The sequence below is a fragment of the Pelodiscus sinensis genome, chromosome 3, assembly GCF_052426305.1.
Source record: "Pelodiscus sinensis isolate ZL-2025 chromosome 3, ASM5242630v1, whole genome shotgun sequence".
Lineage (NCBI taxonomy): Eukaryota > Metazoa > Chordata > Testudines > Trionychidae > Pelodiscus > Pelodiscus sinensis.
Genome location: NC_143054.1, coordinates 111,310,817 through 111,331,544, shown reverse-complemented (window position 1 = coordinate 111,331,544; position 20,728 = coordinate 111,310,817). Strand labels below are relative to the sequence as shown.

The following is a 20,728-nucleotide window of genomic DNA, read 5'->3' as shown; positions in this document are numbered from 1 at the left end:
CATCTTGTAAATTTGAAAAAAATACACTTTCAGTTACTGGAGAAAACACTGATCTAAAGAAATATAAGGAGAGTGAATGAAAGAGATGGACATAAGGAGGGGAGATGAGGAACCACAGGAGGTGAGGGTATGTGTGCATGGAACAAGAGTAAATACGGATGGGTGGATTTGCTAGAGATTGTGGGAGGCATAAAGGGAGATGTAGAAAGATGAAGTCTTTTAGTCACACCAAAACTGTCAACACTTTTGATTTTCCATATGTACAGCTTGAAGATTTAGAAGCTTCCTCTGCAGATGTGTGAATAAAAACTCCTCCTCCATTTCCCTCCATTGACCATTACCCCTGAGAAAACTCATGCTTGCTGATAGCCAAGGAGCTGGTTTCAGCAGTGATACTGAACATGTTCCATACAAGCCAAGCATTAAGGGGGGAGGGCACATGAACCCCCATGACTCTCCATGTGCGGTCTGTCTCTGCACGATCCTCACGCCGACCTAGGCATAAATTCTATTACCACACATACCTCCTATAACAATACCAAGTTTGCAGGTGGGAAACTTTTCTTTCATAGCTTCAAAATATCTGTCAGAGCATAGATCCCCTCCTGAGGAACGTATCAGCAAACTTCATTTAGGCTCCAGTTCAGGAAATCACATGCGTTTAAGTCTTACTGATTTCTGTGGATATAAACATGAACTCATAGCTTTCCAGGCCAGGAAAGTAACATTTAGTCTGACCTCTTGTAACACAAGCCATAGAACCTCCCCAAAATAATTCCTAAAGCATGTCTTTTAGACAAACATCCAATCTTAAGTTAAAATTTGTCAGTGATTCTGATCAGTCTTGGCAAAGATTGACAGTAGTTTAAGCATAAACCATTTTTAGGCTGTGGTCCTGCATTATGGATGAGCAGACAATCTGCAGTGCAGACTCCCTTTACCCCTTACAAAGTACAGCTATCCTATCTCTCTGGTCTTGATCAATTTAAATACAGCCATATGAGGACAGATAGGAATGTAAAGGATTGCAGAACTATGTGCTTGGCCTAATTGCACTGAATCCCAGAGCCTGCTCCTGGCAGATGCTGAGCACTTTTCTCCCATTGAAAGTGGAGTTAAAGGTGTTCAGCACCTAATAGGAACAGCTTGGATTGGGGAAGCCTTGACTGGTGTAGAGCCAGCATAGACCACCTTGCCCGCTGCACTGGCTATACATCACTCTCTTCTTTTTGTGTCCCAACATTGGTGTGGGATGATGCTTTCCCCTGGCATGGCTCTGACTGACTTTAGCTCTCATCATTAGGTGTTTGAAGTGCCTCTTCCCAGAGTGCAGGGACAAGGGCATATGATTACTATAGCTGTAGAAACAAAAGGAAAAACTATATAGCACTTTAAAGACTAACAAGATGGTTTAATAGGTGATGAGCTTTCGTTGCCAGATCCACTTCCTCAGATCATTTGAGGAAGTGGGTCTGACCAACGAAAGCTCATCACCTATTAAACCATCTTGTTAGTCTTTAAAGTGCAACATAGTCTGATCTTGCTAAAACAAAAGGAAAAACTAACACAGCTACCTCTCTATTAGTATAGCTGTAGAGTTAGTCTGTAGTTCGGCTATAGTTAGTCCATTTTTTTTATTTTAAAAGAAAAAGTGATTGATGGTTATACTGTTGTTGGGCTAATCTTCCTGGGCTGCTTACCTTTCCTTTATTTTAGCCCTATGAAGAGCTAGCCTGTTTTTTACTCAGTATTTGAAACACTGTTCCACCACAATATTTTGGGTTCTAGATTATTCTAGTGGACACTTGAAAAGCTGCATAGATGTTAAACAGGGAAGTGTATTGGTGAGAGATATGCAACCAAAAATTAGCTGGACCAGCAGGATACAGGTGCAAAATTAAAGGCTTTTCTTATGCCATTATAGATTGGGATTCAGCTTGTTTTGGTTGGTTAGTAGAAAGAACACTGGTTTTCTATTTTGATGTTAGAATTTCTGCATTTGTGACAGGATTCTGTAGGACCTAGATGCCAGACCTGAACTGTTGTGGGGAGATTGACCTGGCACATCAGGGGATGGATTTTGTAAGGTACAATAAGAATGACTAAATGTGTTCTCTGTTTAAGCAGTGAAATTTGAACAGTTGGCAAAAAGTTGGCAGAATCCAGATGCTGGCACCATTGTTCTGTGAGGAGGTGAATCATGGTCTTGGATTTGTGTTTCGGTGGGGGGCACTCACACTGGTTGTCTGTCCAGGCATTTGAACATGACTGCATGGAATTCCAAAGTTATCCAGATGGTTTTTGTGTCACTTGTATGGAAGTGCCTCAGGATCTGAGTGTTTTCTTCTGTGTGTGCACCAGGCACTCAGCAGCTAGATCTTTTGTCTCTTTTGGCTAGCCCAATTTGCAGGCTAAGGTACAGAAGCAAGCAGGATCCAAGTAGAGCTTGTCAGCATCCTGTATTTACCCATGAGAGAGAAGGTGGCTGAGAATCTAATATATAAAGGAGAATGTTTGTGCACTAATAACTTGGACACTATAAGAGCTACCGCAACCAAACTTTGCATGGGATAACCTTTATCCAGGAGAAGGTTTTAAGGTACTTTTGGACCCAATTGGGCCCAAGCTCAAGCTGTAAAAATCAAAAAGTAACCCCCTGTGCTGTGCTACCAGGGGCCGCCCCTCACACTCTAGGTCCCGTGCCCGCCGGATGCGGCCCCCAGCGCCATCCAGGACTCGCCCCCTTCTGCCCGCGAGGTTACATAAGTGACCCTTCCCCCTCCCCCCGGTACACAGTGCCTCGACCCCCATGCGCATAACGGCTCGGGCACCGCCCTGCCCCATGTAACACCTGCAGGCCCGGGTGCAAGCTGGGGCGCCCCTCTCGTGTGTAACCTTCCCTCCACCCGGGGCCGCACCACCTCCCAGGGATGACTCGGACCTATATTTTAATCCCTATAGAAATCTTTGCAACTTTTCTACCATTCAAAGAAAGATAATGGACTACTGTTTTTCTACATTTTCTTCCTCCGGTTTCCCGAGCAATGCCGGGTAACTCCAGCTAGTTCCTGGACCTGCATTTAGCTACATGTCATTTACAGTCGTTCCCTTTCAAACCTTGAAAAGAAGGCGCCTGTCCCAAGCTGCCCCGCCCTCCCATCCACAGCACACCTGGAATAAGTGCGATGGCCAAGGTCCCAGTGGAAGGCAGCTGGGCTCGCTCCAAACCAGAGCCAGGTGATTTAACAAACCATCGTTTCTCCCTGCCCAAAGCAGCCATATTTGGCTGGAGCCTCCTTCCCAGAGCCCTAGGACCGATAGCACCGGTGCTCCCCCGCTGGACCACTCCCTCCTCCAAGCTCTTTGCCTGGGGCCCTGGTTGCCAGCCAGCCTGCTCCGGGCAAGCTCCCCGGGGAGGAAGCGGAGGCAGGGGACTGGCGGTGAGTCACGCCGGGGAGAAGCGGGGAAACTCCAGCGGCTCGGTCCAGCGGAGTAGCAGGGCGCATGTGCGCTCGCTCCCTGCCTCCCTCCCTCTCGCGCTCCCCCCCAGCTCTCTCTCCCTGCCGGCTGGGTGCTGAAGTTGGGCGGATGGCAGCAAACCAGCTCCGCTAGGGACCAGCTGCGCGAGCCGCTCCCCGGGATCGCTCAGTGCCAAGCACGCGCAGCCAGGCGGGGGTGGGTAAGCCAGAGCGGGCTTTATTCGCATTATGTATTATCTGAACCTGAACCTTGCTGAATGGCACCAACATGTCTGCTTGAGCCTGGTGCATGGAATAGAGAGGCGGGCGGGCGGGCGGGCGGGGGAGTGGGAGCGCAACTGCTCCTGTGTGTGGCGGGGGCCGCCGCGCTGGCCCGGCTGCAAGGAGGGGGCCCTCCTGCTAGTGTCGCTCCCCTCAGGGGATGCCCCCAAAGCGGGGGAGCGCGGGGTTTGGCGAGGGCTCCGCCGGACTCCCCGCGTATTCGGCTCCCGGGCTGTGGCTCCGGAGCGATGCTGCTGCTGTGCATCAGCTGCATCAAGGAATCCTGATCAATCCAGGCGGGGAGGGAGGGGGGTTCCTACCATGTTGGGGGAAGGGAGGGGGGATATCGGGAAATGTCCTTGTGCTGATGCGAAAGGGAGGCTGGGCGTGTGTTGTGGGGGGCTCGTACCTTTCCTCTTGCCCCTCTCCTCTGGCTCCCTTATCGCGGCTTCAGGTCTGGGCAGGAGCGTGAGGGCAAGGCGCCCGTGCAATTTGTACTGATTTGAAACCATCCGAGCCCCTGGCCTTTTAGAAACCACCCGCTGGGCTCCTTGGGAATGGAAGTGGTTCCCCGTAAGACCTGCACAGGGGCATGCGATACAGTGCGTGGTATCGCAAAGCTTTTGGCCGGGGTGTGTGTGTGGTGGGGGGGGGGGGATATAGGGACGAGGCCCCCGCGCAGTCTATAGGTGCTGCTTCGGTGCAGGGCAAACGGGGAGCTGCCTCATAGGCACCGTCCTTGCCGTTCGGTAGGCTGAGTTCTGGGTTCCCTTTACACCCTCTCCATAGCCCTTCATGGCACCCATCCATCCTCCCCCCTCGTTATTCTGCGGCATCAGCCGGGAGCTGGGGTTTGGCCGGATTCTTCTCCCCCTGCTTTTCTGCGTGTGTGTGTGTGTGTGAAAATGTCGGAGCATGTGAGGCTGGAGGAAGGACGGAGCCTATGGGGGAAAGCAGGCGGCTACAGATGGTTAGAATGTGGCTCGGGAGGTAGGAGGCTGGCTCGTGGCAGCGAGCGGCGGCTGTGCTAGCAATAGCAGAGCCTTCCCGGCCGGCACCAAGTTAGGAACAGCGAGAGCGCTCAGCAGAGAGGCGCTCACAAGCCAAAAGCTTTGGCGAAGGAGAGCACATGAATCCCACCGCCCTTAGCCTCTGGCCAGGACTTTCTGTGACACAGGGCAGCCGCTGCCCAAAGGGGAGAGAGTTCAAGGGAGACCCTGTGAGGAATGGTTCGTTTCCAGTGGAGGTTGTTTTTGAGGGATTTGGTTTTCCTTAGCAGCTCTGCAGCCCTTAAAATTCAGGATCACAAGCCATGAGTTCTTATCCTCATCAACAATGAACTCACTGGAAACTGAAGAAAAGCAGCACTCTTGTCAATCTAGTTTATTTCTAGAGTGCCCATCATCATACCATCATTATCATGGTTTTAGAACAGGCATAACTAGAAGTTGGGGTTTCCAGTACTGAGCGGATCTTTTATTTTACACATTTCTAAGGATTTCGGCTATCCTGTCAAGAACTTTGCAGACTAGGTGCATAGTATTTTATTTATATATATATATATATATATATATATATATATATATATATATATATTACACACACCTTTAAACTTATTTAGTATTTTTAAATCAAGAGTTAGGTAAAATGGATGAATTCTCAAATGCAATAATAGATGTAATTGTTTTTTAAATAGCTGGTAAATGTAAGAAGAAACATTTAGTAACTGCATTGGTTTTATGGTTAACATATAATAACTGTGCAAAATAAAAGCATACATACATACTGCCTATTTCTATAAGTTTTTTAAAAGGAAGTTAATTCCCATTCATATCAATGGAAGCTAGTGTGCTCAGCCACATTACAGGATACATAATTAGTGTCATCATGATATCTATTAGCACCTATTAGTAAATGAATAGGAATGATCCATTGTTTAAGCTTGTAAGAAACATTGTATCCTAAAATGATATTATAGCTAATAATTTAATTTAATTTCATCAGCACTCAAATGTGCAGGGCACCATCCATATATATAGAAAGATCCAGTCCCAGCTCTGAAGTTTTTATAGTCTCATATCTACACTTACCTGCACCATTGATCTACTTCAGCTATGCAAATAGCATAGCTGAAGTCAACATACTCCCTGTGGCATCTTGCATTCACTAAGGTTGATGGAAGCTGCTCTAGGGTATTCTCTTTGCCTTGATGAAGTACCAGCATCAATGGGAGCACTCTTGGAGATTGATTTATCACATCTAAGGCAGATACAATAAATCCATGGCCAACATGGAAAATGTTTAAAATGTACATTAAATAAATGTTGTGTTTATTAAAGGTGCTAGTCTAATAGTTTCCTTTCTTTCTCCACAGAGTAAGGATAGCACAAGTAGTGTAAGCCTTTTCCCTTTGCCTGAGCCCTTACGCAGAAGTCACCTTTAGGATGCAAAGACAGTTCAGTTTTCCACCTTGCCAATCCTTAGTCTTGCAGCTGAGACTACAAATAAGAATTGCAGTGATGAGGGCTTGATTTGTGTGTGAGAGATATGGATACACAAAATTGGCCTGAAATCATCAACTCAGTTAATAATCTACTATTGAATAGCAGCTCAGTAATAACTTTTTGTTACTAATGGCTTAGACTAAATTTAGATCTGGCAATCCGCTAAAAGATTCTCTATGCTAGTCCTGTTACCTGAATCACTGTGTCTCTGGATCACAGGGGAGTATTTATTGTTTTGGGGGTTTTTTTCTCCACAAGTAGTCTAAATGCAACATGCATGCTATATTGGACCACAGCTCTGTTGCTGATTGCCTTAAAGTATGATTCATTGTGTAATCTACATTATTTGAAAAGTAGGATAGACCTCTTCTACCAAAAAGTAAGACAACAGTGAAGGCCCTCTGATAGAACTTCTTCTACCAGAAAGTAGGACTTAGGTGGTGGTAGGCGGGTAATACATGAGGAACACTAGAGTTGATCACACTTGCTCAGGAAAATGCTTGCCAATCGTGCCATAGGATCACAAGTAGGGGTCCTTCAATTTATCTTTCACCTGAGAAGAATTAGGAGTATCATAACCTATAGCCACAGTATTGCAAAGGAACTCTTAGGTTGCCAACAGCCGTGGACATAGGACATTTGAACATAACTATCTGCAGAAACAACATGGATGAAGCACAAGGCAGTATAGTAGAAACTCATCTGAATGGATACCCTCTCTAACAAATAAAACCTTGATGAAGCCCAGATGCTGGAATCCTCTTCTCATAAAAGTTGAAGAGGAAATTAAAGCAAATAGCACTCTAAGACATAGGAGAGAAGATACCAGCTGATTTAAAAGTAAAGCCAGCTAGACATTAGGATGGCTTGCAAAAAATTCAGTGCTCCCTCTTTGCTCATCTATCATTAGCCTCTCCCCACTATCATAACAAGTAGGGCCTTGTCACTTGCCTACTTCAGAGATCTTTGAACATGAAAAATGTGTTATGAAAGTTAAACAATGAAACAATTACAGAGGTGTGGTTATCACACCAAAGGAAGAAATCTATTTTTCACATGATCAATACAACCTCTTTTTCACATGATCAATACAGTGTATCCTCTCCATATTTATAGTGCTTACTCTTTGAATTTATAATAAATTGTCTGAGAATTTACAAATGAATCCAATTAGTTCTGGATAAATAATTAAAAACTAAGTTCTTTAACAAATTGTAGCACCTTATGTCAATCTTTCTTTGTGCTGAATTATCTTAATAATGAAACTAGGGGTCTGTGCTCACTGCTCGCTACACTCACCATCCTCCTTCTCTCTGTCCACTTTTGCTTTCATGGCCAGAGAGCCTAATGATGTCATTCTGTTGCGCAGCAGGAAAAACTTTTTTATATATAGAAAGAGATAACATAGGCACTTCAAACTTTCCATGTTGTTAAGCAGTGGTGGATTGAGAGTTAGTGGGGTCCTGTACTCAGCTTCATTATAGGGGGTCCCCCGGAGACCCCTCCAAGAAAAAAAATTCACTCTTCCTGCCCCACCCATCTTTCATTCCTTTTTCTTCCTCCTCCTCCTATATTGTAAGTAATAAAAAGTAAATTAAAATAAAGTGCTGTACCTTAATTGTTTTTGTAGAATTTACTTTTTTTTAAACGGACTACTTGAAAATTGCTGAGGATCTCTTTGGACCACTTAATGATCTTTCCAAATATTGTTTGTACCATTAGTTAACTATTGTAAAGTGCTTTGAATAAGAGTGCTTTATAAAAGAAAACAACCTTTCCTGCCCCATGCTCCTCTAAAACCTTCCAGCTGGTGTTCATGTTGTTCGTCACCTCCTGCTGGCTCTCCTGAGGCTGCCGCCTGCAGGTGAGTCTCCCTGGTCTCCTGCAACCCCTCCCCCCACCACCTCTGCAGAGTGGCCACCCCCTGCATAGGAGTGTGTGCAGGACCTGGTGCTGGACTTCCTGGCCCTGAAAGCCCTGTGCTGTTGGGGGTGGGGGGCTCTGCCAGGGCATGGTATGTTTCACTGTAAATCCTCCTCTGTTGTTAACATTAATTTAAAGCTTGTGCATAGGCTATCTTTGAGGAAAATAAATTGCAATCAAGATAATTAGAGGTTAATAGGGTGGGACTATATAGGCTACAGACAGATCCAAGGCAACAGTTCAGGTGGCTCTTTAATTGGGGCTACTATGGCTTTTGATAACTCAACCAATCATCACCATGCCTCTGCAGTAAATTTGCATAGAATAATTCTATTGGTCAGCAGTATGAGGGAGACTGAATGCATATATCAGGAGTTCTCACTGCTTGCTTGGTTCAGGTGTCTCTATTTAAAGATTTAATGTTTGCATGCTCCTTTGTACATCAGAGGTTAAACAGCTTTCAATAGCACTTCAATCTCAGCTCCTCTGTGCAGAGACAGTTCTGATGGGGTGGTTACTGGGGCAGATGACTAAGGTAATCTGTTAAAGTGCATCAAGAGCATGGGCTCTCTCTGAGCATTCTCTTTAGGTATCTTGTTTAGTTTTCATATATGAAATGTTTATTCATTTTTTAAAACTAAGAAAATGCCCATTCAAAAAAGGTCAATGTTAAAATGGAGTTAAAGTTGAGAGTATGTATCGGAAACTAACATGTACAAAACATTACAGCCTGCTTGCTACTAATAATTCCCAGACCAAAAAAAAATTACAGGGATGTTTTAATCACACATTACAAATCCAGAGACTGCTAAATTAAGGTTACATTTAAAAGAAATCCCAACATGTTAAGGTAAGAAATGCACTGTTATGGAACCCAGTTATGGCCTTAGCTCTGTCTTGTTGTAATTCCAGAAAAGGGGGAGGGGGTTAAAAAACTATAATCTGTCTCCAGAGCAATTTAATTGAATCTGAGACCACAACTACTACAATGGTTTAATCATAATGGTATGATTATTGCATGACATCATTACAGAGCTGAGTTAAATTTGTTTGGGCGCCTTAATTGTACATTTCTCACCCTTCATATGACTGGATTTCTTTTAAGTGCAATCTTAATTATGCAGTTCCTGGATTTGTAATTCTTTGTTTTGGAATGATTAAAACATCCTGCAATGGTTTAGGGGTTTTGTTATCCTTAAGTTAGGAAGACATACTCTCAACTATAATTCTGTAGAAATGTAATTTTTTTGTCTCCAAATTAGTATTAGTACTAGTTGGTAGTCAATAAGAGGGGAATCAGATCTTCATGCTACCTGGTGTATTATAACAATTATATATGGAACTGTCCAGGGCCTTCTAATGCCCACACACATGGATTTTTTTTCTCAATTCCTGTAAAATGTTGAGAAATGAGGGTGAAACTTTCATTGGGTCTGATTCTTTGCTGTGCTGTTCTAGTGATCTCAGGAAAGTGGGTGGCGGCGGCGGTGGTGGTGTGTGGGGGGGAGGAGGAGAGGATAATAGGCTCACCCTAGCCCTGACAGTTGAGAACAGTCTGGGGGCCACTGTAAATTGTGCCAGCTGGAATTGGTCCACAAAGGATTATCCACCAATTGGGGTTAGCAGGAGCACTGTGTGCTCTAGCCACTCATTGGCACCCCTGGACTTCCCACCCTGGACTCCCTATGGTAGGAGGCAGCTGTGGTGAGAGAAGCCCAAGAGTTAACTATGCAGCTCTATGCCCACTGAGCCTCCATTATACCAGTCAGAGATATGTCTAGCTGGGGAGTTATGTGCAGTTACCGAACCTTTAGCATCACCCAGTCAGAGCAAAAAGTGTGGAGTAGACCAGAAAAACCAGAGTGCTCTGTTTAAAGAAAAACTGTTGATCCATCATGACATACTGCTATAAAATTTACTGAATATTCTCCCTCCCTCTGGGTCATTATTTGAATAGGAGTCTGTGCAGGCTTTCATTTTCATTTGGCTTTAGGAAAATAGAATATGGTTGGAATTCTGACAGAGAAATCTTTGTCATTTTGTGTGCGAGTCGTTTTTAATGGTTAGGAAGGAAAACATGATGAAACAGGCATAGTCAGTGTCACTTTTATAAATAGGTCTAGCCTTGGGTATAGCAAAGACTCTGTTTATCACTGAATAGTGTCAGTAAAATAACATTAAAGAGTCTGAGACAAAGCAACTGAACTACAGAAATTATGGATAAAGGCTGAATGGTATCCTTAACTCAGCACCATCATGCCTAAGTATTGCAGCTCGGAGGGATCTCAAAAACTCTTTGGCCATTCTGTGACAGAGTGCTGAACAAAGGTAGCTATACTAGCAGTCAGATCACTGGATCAGCAATTAAATCGCCCGGGAGTAAATTTGAGAGGCCAAACTGTGCCTTACTGATAGATTGGGATAGGCTGAGGAGAGAAAGTAGAACAATCATAGGAAGAAAATGATCAGGAAAAAGAGAAGAGACCTCCACAGGCTTTTGAGAGTCAAAGCCAGGAGAGAGTTCTCAGGGGGAATCCTAGAATTGTAGGGTTAGAAGAGACTGTCAGGGTTATTTAGTCTAACCACCCTACCACAATGCCGGATTTGTTGCGTCTAAACCATCCAAGACAGATGGCTCTCCAGCCTCCTTTTAAAAACCTCCAGTGAAGGAGCTTCCACAGTCTCCATAGGCAGTCCATTCCATTATCCTACTGTTCTTACAGTCACAATGTGTCCCCCACTCCTTGGCTGAATGGGCTAAGGGTTGCATGCGTGTAAATACAGACCTGCACAAGTTTGTAAAGGTGTGGGGAGAACACTGTAAATAAGCACAAAGTGTTTGACCAGAAGAAGGTCTCCAAGCAGTTTGTGTTGAGAAGAAAGACAGGAGGATGATGATGCCTGGTCACATGTTCCTAGGCACACAGCAGGCTTGAGGCAAGTAGGCTTACCTGGCTTTCTTGCTTTGTCTCTGACCAATAAAAACATTACCTACATATTGATCTGCGTATTTACGTTAAAGAAAATACATAATGTATGATAAATTGTCTAGTCATTGCCTAGTGTTTATATTACCTTGTTGCCTTCACTTTCTGAAATGAACTCATCCAATGTAAAGTTCACATTATTTCAAAATCATTACAGTCTTGATTCTGCCATCTTTATTCACACTGTACCAGATATTCAGCTTCTGTACATAGTTGTCAAATCAATTATCCTATGCCAATTATCTCAGCTGGGGTTCTAGCCCACTGAATAATACCTTATTCCATGCATAGCCCTATTAAATTGAACATAAGTAAGGTGAAAAGTCTCAAAGGGATAGACATGTTAGTCTGTACTTTTACAAAAATGAGTAGTGCTGTGGCACCATAGGGTATGTCTATACAGCAGGGCAAAAGTCAAATTAAGATATGCAACTTCAACTATGTCAATTGCGTAGCTGAAATCAAAATAGCTTCATTCGGCTTCTGGTGCCTGTGTACACAGCAGGAAGTCGAAGGAAGAACACACTCCCTTCGACTTCCTTTACTCCTCATAAAATGAGGGTTACAGGAGTTGGAGTAAGAAGTCCTTCATCTTGACATTATTTCAAAATAATGTTTTGCTATGTAGATGTGCATTTTGTTATTTTGAAATAACTTCAGTTATTCCGAAATAATTCTGCTGTGTAGATGTACCCTTAGAGACTAACAAATATATTAGATCATGAGCTTTTGTGGATAAAACCCAGTAAGGTGGTAAATTTATTCCTGGTTACTCGGTACTTGCTATGTAGTGAGCTTTGTATATTTGCTGTTTTAATTTATTCAGAAATGGCAAAACACCAATAATAATCTGCAATTTTCAAAACCTAATATTGTGGGGGAATAGACATGTAAGGTATTTTTTGCCACTCAGTCATACAATAGTTTAAAAATTGATACAAAAATGTTTGTGCACCTAGATTCAAACCAATAGGACTTAATGTGGCAGTAATATAGCAGGCTGCACATCTGGTAATAATATTTCATCTTTATGTAGTGTGTTAAATGTGTTCAGAACATTTTATAAATCTAACTTGTCTTCCTAATATAAAAAACTGGGCTAAGAAATTCACAGATTTTAACTGTAGCAGTAAGTAGCATACCACAACCAAGGATAATAACTGTCAAATGTAACATTGGATTATTTTACACTAAAGGCCAAATCCTGGAATTTTGCAACAAGTCCCAGTAAATGTGCTTTGTGGAGGGCAATCCTCCATACACTGGCTATACCAGTAATGCAACCAGTCCACAGACGTGGGTGCTGTAGTAATGGTAACTGTGCTTAGTAACCTCATGCAAGCGGGGGCGGGGGGGGGGAGGCTGGGGTGGCTGCTAGCCGGTGGATTAATGTTTTTGAAAACCCATTGGCTATGTCTATATCACTCACTTGCACCGAGCCCAATCTGCATAGTTGTAGAGAGAACCATTGAGAAGTTCATATGCCATGGTGAGGAGCACAGGGTAGATCTAGATTGTTCTGTTGCAACATGAATAGATCAAGTCCCTCTACTCAGTCTCTCCCCATTTTACCCTCTTTGCAGTGGAAATGCAGTAGTTCTCCTCCCATTAGATTATCTACATGCCCATTGAAAGTGGTAGTATTTGTCCCTTTGTATTTTAGGTCTTAATATTCTTGACTTTCAGATGATAAATATGATTTTTCAGTTGATTAAGACATGTTTATAGTACTAATCCCTTTTTTTGTAGTCACAACTTTTGAGAAATGGTTATGATTTTATGTTCTATCTTCAGAGTCCTTCATTTAAGACTGCAGAGAGAATTGTTTAAGCATGTTCAGCAGAAGAGAATTATATTTTATGATTGGGGAGTGACATATTGTATGTGTGTGATGCAGTGTGAAAATCAAGTTAGTATATTTTACGTGCCCTTGCTTCTACTGGTGGTTTTCTGGGTCAGGCATTTCATTTCACAACAAAACACAGTGATCTGTTGTCAGTCTGATTAACAAACCAAAGGAATCCTAATGATATTGTATGAGATATGAGATATGTAAAACTTAGCAGTATTTCATGAGCATTTGAAAAAAGCTACAGAGAAACCAAGAAGATTTTTAAAAATTGAGAGCAAAACAGCAACAGGAAAATATCAGTGGCAGAACAAAAGGAATAAATATTTAACCCAGAGGAAAGGAGCCTTCTTCTAGACAGTGCAGTACTTTTGAACATGATATATTTTTTATAAATGTTCTCAGTATTTACTAAATAATCAGATGGTTAGTACTAATGTCTGTATTGGTATTTGTTTGGGTTTCAGAATTAACAGAATATATTAGTAGTATAATATTGAAGACTGCCCATAAGTATCACCTTTTCATCAAAGAATCTCCAAGCACTTTTTAGACATTAATTACTCCTCACAGCACCTCTGGGACATAGTAAACAGCTTTGTGTTTATTTGACAGATGGGTAAAATCAGACCCAGAAAAGTTAAGTGATTGTCCAGAATCACAGAGCAAAGCAATGGCAGACTAAGCAACGCAATCCTGGGGTAAAATCCCTGCCCCAGTGAAGTCAATGACAAAGCTCTCATTGATTTATCTAGAGACAGAATTTCACCTCAAGTGTCTTGGCTCCCAGTCTCATTAGACAGTACTCCCTGTATGGAAATACCACCAAACATTCCCTGTATAAAAACATTGTAGATAGTTTAAGATACCTAAAAGGCCCGGTTAAAAACAAAGCAAAAGGATTTCCCGAGAAGTAAATACCCTTGTGTCTCCCCATTCACCACATTGTTTCAATTGTTTCGGAATTAAGTAGAACAAAACACCAACCATTTTCATTCAGCATATTTACTTTTTCATCTCATGTAACCTGAATATCAACTTGAAAAAGCAAATATCAATTTGCAATTGAAAACCTATGTTCAAATCAAAATACATAGTGAGGAGATGACTTACGGGCCTCCAAATTTTTGTGATCACATAACTGTGTGTCTATACATTTTGTAACTTAGGGATTAAACTATAAATACTGGCAATTTTACAGTAGATAACGTGATACTTGCTGTGTTTGTGTCAGGATATTCAGCTCCTCTTTGAGTTCTTTCACGTAATCTGCCTTTTTTGTGATTAATTTCTGATCTCCCTCTTTTTTTAATGAAGGCAACCCCATGACAATTAAAGTTAGTTGAATAGGATCTGTCCTAGCCTCAGAACATTTATGTGTAATATAATATGCTTCAAATTTCCTTTGTCCTCATTGTAAGCTTTTGTGATAGAATGTCCTGTAATATTGCAGTCGCAATATATATATGGCACAGCTAGAAATGGATTACAGTAGACTAGAGTAACTGATATATAGCTAAGTTCTAACAATTTATCTCTATATATTTAGAAATGTGCATCTGTGTGTCCATTGGACTGTGGAGTGCACCCACCACTTTCGTTGGGCCCACCTAGGGAGCACTGCTGGAGCTGACCCGCTCTGCTCCCGCTCTTCTCCCCTGGGCTGGGCCAGGAGAGCACCACTCCTCAGGCTGGGCCCAGGGAGCGCCTCTGAGGCTGGCCTGCATGCTCTTATTCCCTCCAGGCAATGAAATGGGCCTAGAGAGAGCTGGCCTATGCATCCCCCTACACTTTTCTGTCCCCAGACTAGGACCGGGGAGTGCTGGTGTGGCTGTCCTATATAACTTCCTTACCCACCCCACCCCCTGCCCGAGCCCAGCCCCTAGGGATAAGCTAGTGGCACTACCTCCCCCTGACCCTGGGCCAGCCCCCAGAGAAGACTGAGGGCAGGTGTGCAGCCCCCTATTCCAGACACAAGACAGTGGGCAGGATGTGCAGTCTCCACTGCCCCAGGTCACCCCCAGGCAGAAGCCAGCATCCACTGTCCTCCTCACCCTCTGCCATGAGCCCCCCTCCCTCTCCCTTAAGATCCCCCCTTTTCCAACCCCTGGCCTGATTCCTGTAATCCCTACCCCCTGTCTGGAGCCTCTCCTCGCCCCCTGCCCTGAGTCTCTCATCTCACCTCCCAACCCTCATTCTTGCACCACCCACATCTCCAGCCCCCTGCCCTGAGTCCCTACTCAAGCCCCCACCCTGACACCTGCCCTCCACACACCTCAGCCTCCTGCCCTGAGCCCCCTACATCGCCAAGGCCCTGCGCTGGCTATTGCACTCCCCACATGGCCAGCCCCCTGTCCTGAAGGACCTATTAAGTCTTCTAGATTTATTTTATCTGGATATCTGACCCACTGAAGACATAGTTGTAGCTTTTCTCTAATTATTTAAAAACTGCATCCATAAAGCTAGCTGATGTTTTGAAAGTCCATATGGGGTCTGATCCAACTGGACTAAACCCTGGGTGAAAAGCAGCCTCCCTGTATCAAAAGGGTGGTCATGTTAGTCTGTATTTGCAAAAACAATGAGGAGTCCTGTGGCACCTTAAAGACTAACAGAATTATTTGGGCATAAACTGTCCTGGGCATCTGACGAAATGGGTCTTTGCCCACAAAAGCTTATGCTCAAATATATCTGCAATATGTCTTTAATGTGCCATTTATCTCCCTATATACAGTAGAAGTCACCAATTATGTGATAAATTCAGCTTTATAATTACAAAAATCTATCTGATTTCCCTATATGCAGCAGCCAGGTTGCTGAAAAGTAGCATTATTTGTGACAACAAATGAATGGGAACCCAGACATTTTTTTTTAATGCAAACTGCATTTCTTCCTTTTATCAGACTCAATGCTATAAGGTGCTGAACATCTGCAATTCCCACCACAATCAGGGAAGCTCAGGGTGCACAGCGTTTTGCTGGACAGGGGACTTACCATGGGTCTAACATTTATGGTTTTCATCCAGTCATGACATAAAGTTAAAACAACTAGCGTTTGATTTTTCTGTGTTATGTCCAAAGGCAAGCAGGTTCGTGACTGTTTCAGAGTGTGCTATGGTGTGTTAGTGTATGTCCACACAGGGATAAAAGACCTGCAGCCAGACCTGCTGGGAGGGGAATCAAAGGGGCCAATTGCACTGGGGCCCTGTATTTCAAAGGGGCACAGAGCTCGCTGCTGCTGCATCAGAGTGCCACTCTGAACAGCATTGAGTGCTGAGCGGGAGGGGGGGAGGAGGGTAGCACTGTGCTATGGGTAGCACTGAGGGCAGGCTGCTTGCAGCTCCGCTCTTTCTGCTGGAGGCCCAACTCCTTCTGAGGGCATGAAGTTGGCCCCTGCACACCTTTCTACCGGACCTGTGGTGGCAGTCAGCCCTGCTGCCTGCAGCGTGGGCTACTGATGGGAGGGGAGAGCAAAGAGGCCCGGCAATTCTAAGGGGATGGGCTCTGGCTGCTGCTGTCACCAGAGTAGCAACAGTGGTGGCCAGAGAGTCCCTGGCTCTTTTGATTCACCACCAGAGCATGCTGGAGCACACTCCATGGGCTGAAGGGGAGCCCAGTGCCATGATCCAGGCAGCACTGAGGACTGGTGGCCCTGGCCCTGCCACTTCTGCCAACTCAGAGCAGGTGGAGCATGGATGGAGATTGAGGCTCTTGGGGGTGCTGTGCTTCAGGACTAAAACCCTCTGTGTAGATGGTTGGACTGGAACCGGAGCCTGAGTTCTGGAACCCTGACACAGCAGAGTGTCAGGGCACATCTACACAGCAGGGTTAAAGCTGAAATAAGCTACACGACGTGAGCTATATCAATTGCATAGTTTAAGTCAAAATAGCTTATTTTCACTTTTGCCGCTGTCTACACAGCAGGAAGTCCGAGAAAGAGCACTCTTCCTCTGACTTCCCTTACTCCTCATACTGTGAGGATTACAGGCGTTGGAGTAAGTCCTCTAGCTTGACGTTATTTTGACATCATATCAAAATAATGGCTTGCTGTGTACACGCGGACTATGTTTGTCAGAATAACGTCAGTTCTTCCAGAATAATGCTGATGTGTAGATGTACCCTCATAGAGGTTGGGCTCCAGTCCAGGCCAAATATTTACACAGCAGGGAAAAAGCATGCTGAAAAAAAGAGTCCACACCCACTTGAGCTACATCACCTGACCCAGGCCCGTTTGGGGCTTTTTATCCCTGGGTAGAGGTAGCCATAGAGTGTGTTAGGACCAAGCCCTGAAAGGTACTGAATGCATCCAGTGTGGAGTTGAATGACTTGGCTCCTATGGAATTTGGTCTTACAAGGCTGATGGCATCTCAGTGGATTTAGATCACATCTTATGAACATGCCTGCTTCCAGTGGGTGGCCTTTAGAAAACATTTGACCCAGGCATGCTTCTGAGTGGTGGAGTGAAACCTCTGTGTGCAGCCCTTGCCTTCTTAAACAGACTGTTGACTGAGGCCCTTTGACAGCATCACCCTTTCTGTTCATTTAACCATGAAAAAGGCCCTCAGTGGATGAACAAGTCCTATGGGAGAGTGGGGTACTTGGAGAAGGGATGTGATGCAAGAGGGAAGCTATAGCATTCCCCTACCTAAACCCACTAGCCCTTAAAATGAAAATTTAATAAGCTATTACATTTCCACAAGTCTCTCCCCACCCCCATTTACACAGTGGGGATGCACTTTAAGGGGCTTTCTAATAGCAGCTGTCATCTGAAGAAATCTCGATTGCTAGAACTGTGCTGCCCCGGGATGAGGAGTTGGGACACAGAACTACTATGGAGGTACAGGCTTTCTGTGGATCCTCGAGGGTCCATAGGGATTGTAGTTTGGCCTGTAGTATGTACTTCCAAAGAAACACAAAGGGCTAAAAGTCCTCTGCAAGGAATGTTTTGGAAAGATTTCCTCCTTGTTAGCTCTCACAGGTTTTTCCATGGGAAGAGTAATTGGGCCCTTTCTGTTTACTTAAAGAGAGGCTGTAGAACCCTTCCTTAAATTGTTGTGCATTTACCCACATGAATAGTGACATTGAATGTAATGAGACAATTCAGGTAAGAGAGTGCACACTAATGTGAGTGAGGACTGCAGCCTAGCCCTACATTAGAGTCATTCTGCCTTTCTTACTTGGAGGTAGTACCTTATGCTGTGAATAATCCATTTGATTATTATGTATGTGAATGTAACTATTTAACATGCATAAAGGTGGCAGAATCTGGCACATAATCAAGGTAGTTACTACATCAGATAAAATACAAAAAAAGACCAATATGACGCTTACCTTTGCCTGTTAGAAAAGAAATAAATGGCACTATCTGCCGTTTGTATATGGTTTCCCAGCTGTGCAACAATAAAGTTCCAAATAAACAAAAATAATTTTAAAAAATAGAAGTATAAACAAACTGGGAGGACATTTAGATGTCACACAGCCAGACGGGATTCTGATCAAATTATAAAATTAACTTATGCTAGCAAACTGTTGCTGGCTTCATGAAAGTTGAATAGATCACATGTTTTAAACAGCCATTAAAGATGTTGCAAACCCAACAAAGAGAGCAATAAAGCAGAATCTCATCACATTAACAACTAAAAATGTTATAATGGATTTTGGGATAATGTCACTCCAAGTATCCAAACTTTCTTCTTAATGATAAGTGGGTTTATTGCAGCCTTTCTCCTCTTCCACAGAGGTCTTTGAAAAGACTTAACGTTGGAAGTTGGGATCCTTGAAGTCCTTTTCATTCATTTGGAATTTCATTCTACAGGATACATCTACTACTCTTCAGTTGTTTGCCAGGACAATCAGAAGTCAATGTATCCATTGACTGTCAAGTCTTTTTCAAACCATCCATTCTGTCTGGTTCCCTCTGCTACTTTATAGACTATGGAAAGCTAATACAGAGTCTTTCTGTGAATTGGCGGATTCTATACATGCCCCATATTACTACTTATCGCATTGATTGTCACACACAAACTCAAAAAGGCCTAATCCAGTCTTCTATACCCTTGACAGATAATTAAATGAAGAAAACTACATTTCAGTTATGACAAAAACAGAAGAGGCGAACTAACAATCTTTATCATTCAAAAGAAGTCAGGTTGCAGAACTGTAATTTCTCCATCAACATTCCAGCAAAGCCATTTCCCTCCCAAAATAGCAACCAGAATACAACGTCCAGACTCCACAAATTTTAATTCTCCCCAAATGTCTGATCAAATATGCGTCCTTTGCTGCAAACCTATAAGTTGACAAGAATGACCTAAAAGGTCATTGAATTCTAAAATGTATGAGCTTCATGAAGAATGCCCTTCCCACAAGTCCCTCTCTTTTTATCAAGGGAGTTTCAGCTTGTTATAGTGTTGCCTTATGATCATCTGGAGATTCTAACAAGACCTCTAAATTGCAAACTCAGTTGACAAACAGAGGACACAGACCTTCAATCAAGTGACCTTTGACATACTATATGGTTCCTTCTACTGTCCTACCAACATCAGCTCAGTCTTTTCTGGAGTGACTCTCAACCAGGTTGTGGTCATCCATGCCCCAACCACAGGTCTACAATAAGAGTAACTTAAGCACTCCTCTGAGTAGGATGAAATGGGGAGAGAAAGCTCAGTGCCATCAGCATATTGAAAACAACATATTCAACCTGTGTGTCCCTCCTAGCTCTTCCAATGGCCAACATACAGTAAGAATGACAAGATGGAACTCAGAGACAACTAGATGTGGTGAGACATTACTCTCTCTAACTTTCTTCAAAGTTTACCTGGGAGTGCAAGGTTAGAAATGTAGTTGTCTAGACTGTCTGTGTCAAGAGATGGTTTCTTAACTGAAGGGTATATATTTCCTTAAGATTGCTTGGAACACTCTGTTCTCCTTAAATGAAGCATTGAGAATCTCCAGAGAAAATTGATCCCAAGCCTTCAACAGAGAGGGAGTTTATGGATCCAAAACACAAATTGCAAAGCAAACTTCTGCCAGCATTTCCACAACTTCCATAAGCAACACAAGCCTGAACTGAAGCAGGGGGGACCCTCTATGTCCTCCATATCCTGTTCCGTTACCACAGCTGAAGACCGTTGAGCCTGAAATTGACCAATGTTCTCTGAAAAATAACAAGAAATTTCCTGACAGCGGGAAATACTTGAGTCAGCTCCCAGGAGAATGCAGCTTGAATTAAGCAGGCTATTCATTAAATGGAATACATCTTTTATTTATTAAAGATTTTGCAGATGCTTCCTTCTTTGTTTCCTTCATAGCCATACCAAAGATGCTTAGAAAATGTTTGTCACCGTTAGCCAAATTCAGACTGGGCCTTCTGCCTCTGTCTCTCCAGCTGTCTTCCTACTCACATCCAAAGGCAAGAGTTGCTGATGTTGAGCTGAGAGTCTGAATTACTTAGAGAAAGAAACTACAGGGAGATTTTACAGAGGCCCACCTCAGAACTGGCTGCCCCAGTTTTTCAGCTGAGTAAGCAATTCCACACTTCAGGGGCAGTGTTTATAACAGCATAGATTTCAGAGCAGTAGAAAGAAATACGAGTAGTATTAAAGCAAGTGAATGTGGCAGAGCATGAGGTATGTGATGGAAAAGAGTCCAGAATGGACAGTTAGGCAGGAATGAAGTTTTGAAGTGTCTAAAAAGTCAAAATAAGTTGATGTAGGGAAGGAGCACAAGG

At 43.4% G+C, this 20,728-nt stretch overlaps 1 protein-coding gene across 2 annotated transcripts in view; it reads left to right on the top strand.

Annotated features, from left to right (window-relative positions):
• Window positions 1-3,534: 3,534 nt before the first annotated feature.
• The window catches only part of RGS17 (regulator of G protein signaling 17), a 97,198-nt gene continuing 80,004 nt past the window's right edge, over window positions 3,535-20,728 (top strand). For both annotated transcript variants that reach the window (XM_075923168.2, XM_075923167.2), the window contains exon 1: window positions 3,535-3,675. The gene's annotated coding sequence lies outside the window, so the exon portion shown is untranslated. The remainder of the gene's footprint in view (window positions 3,676-20,728) is intronic.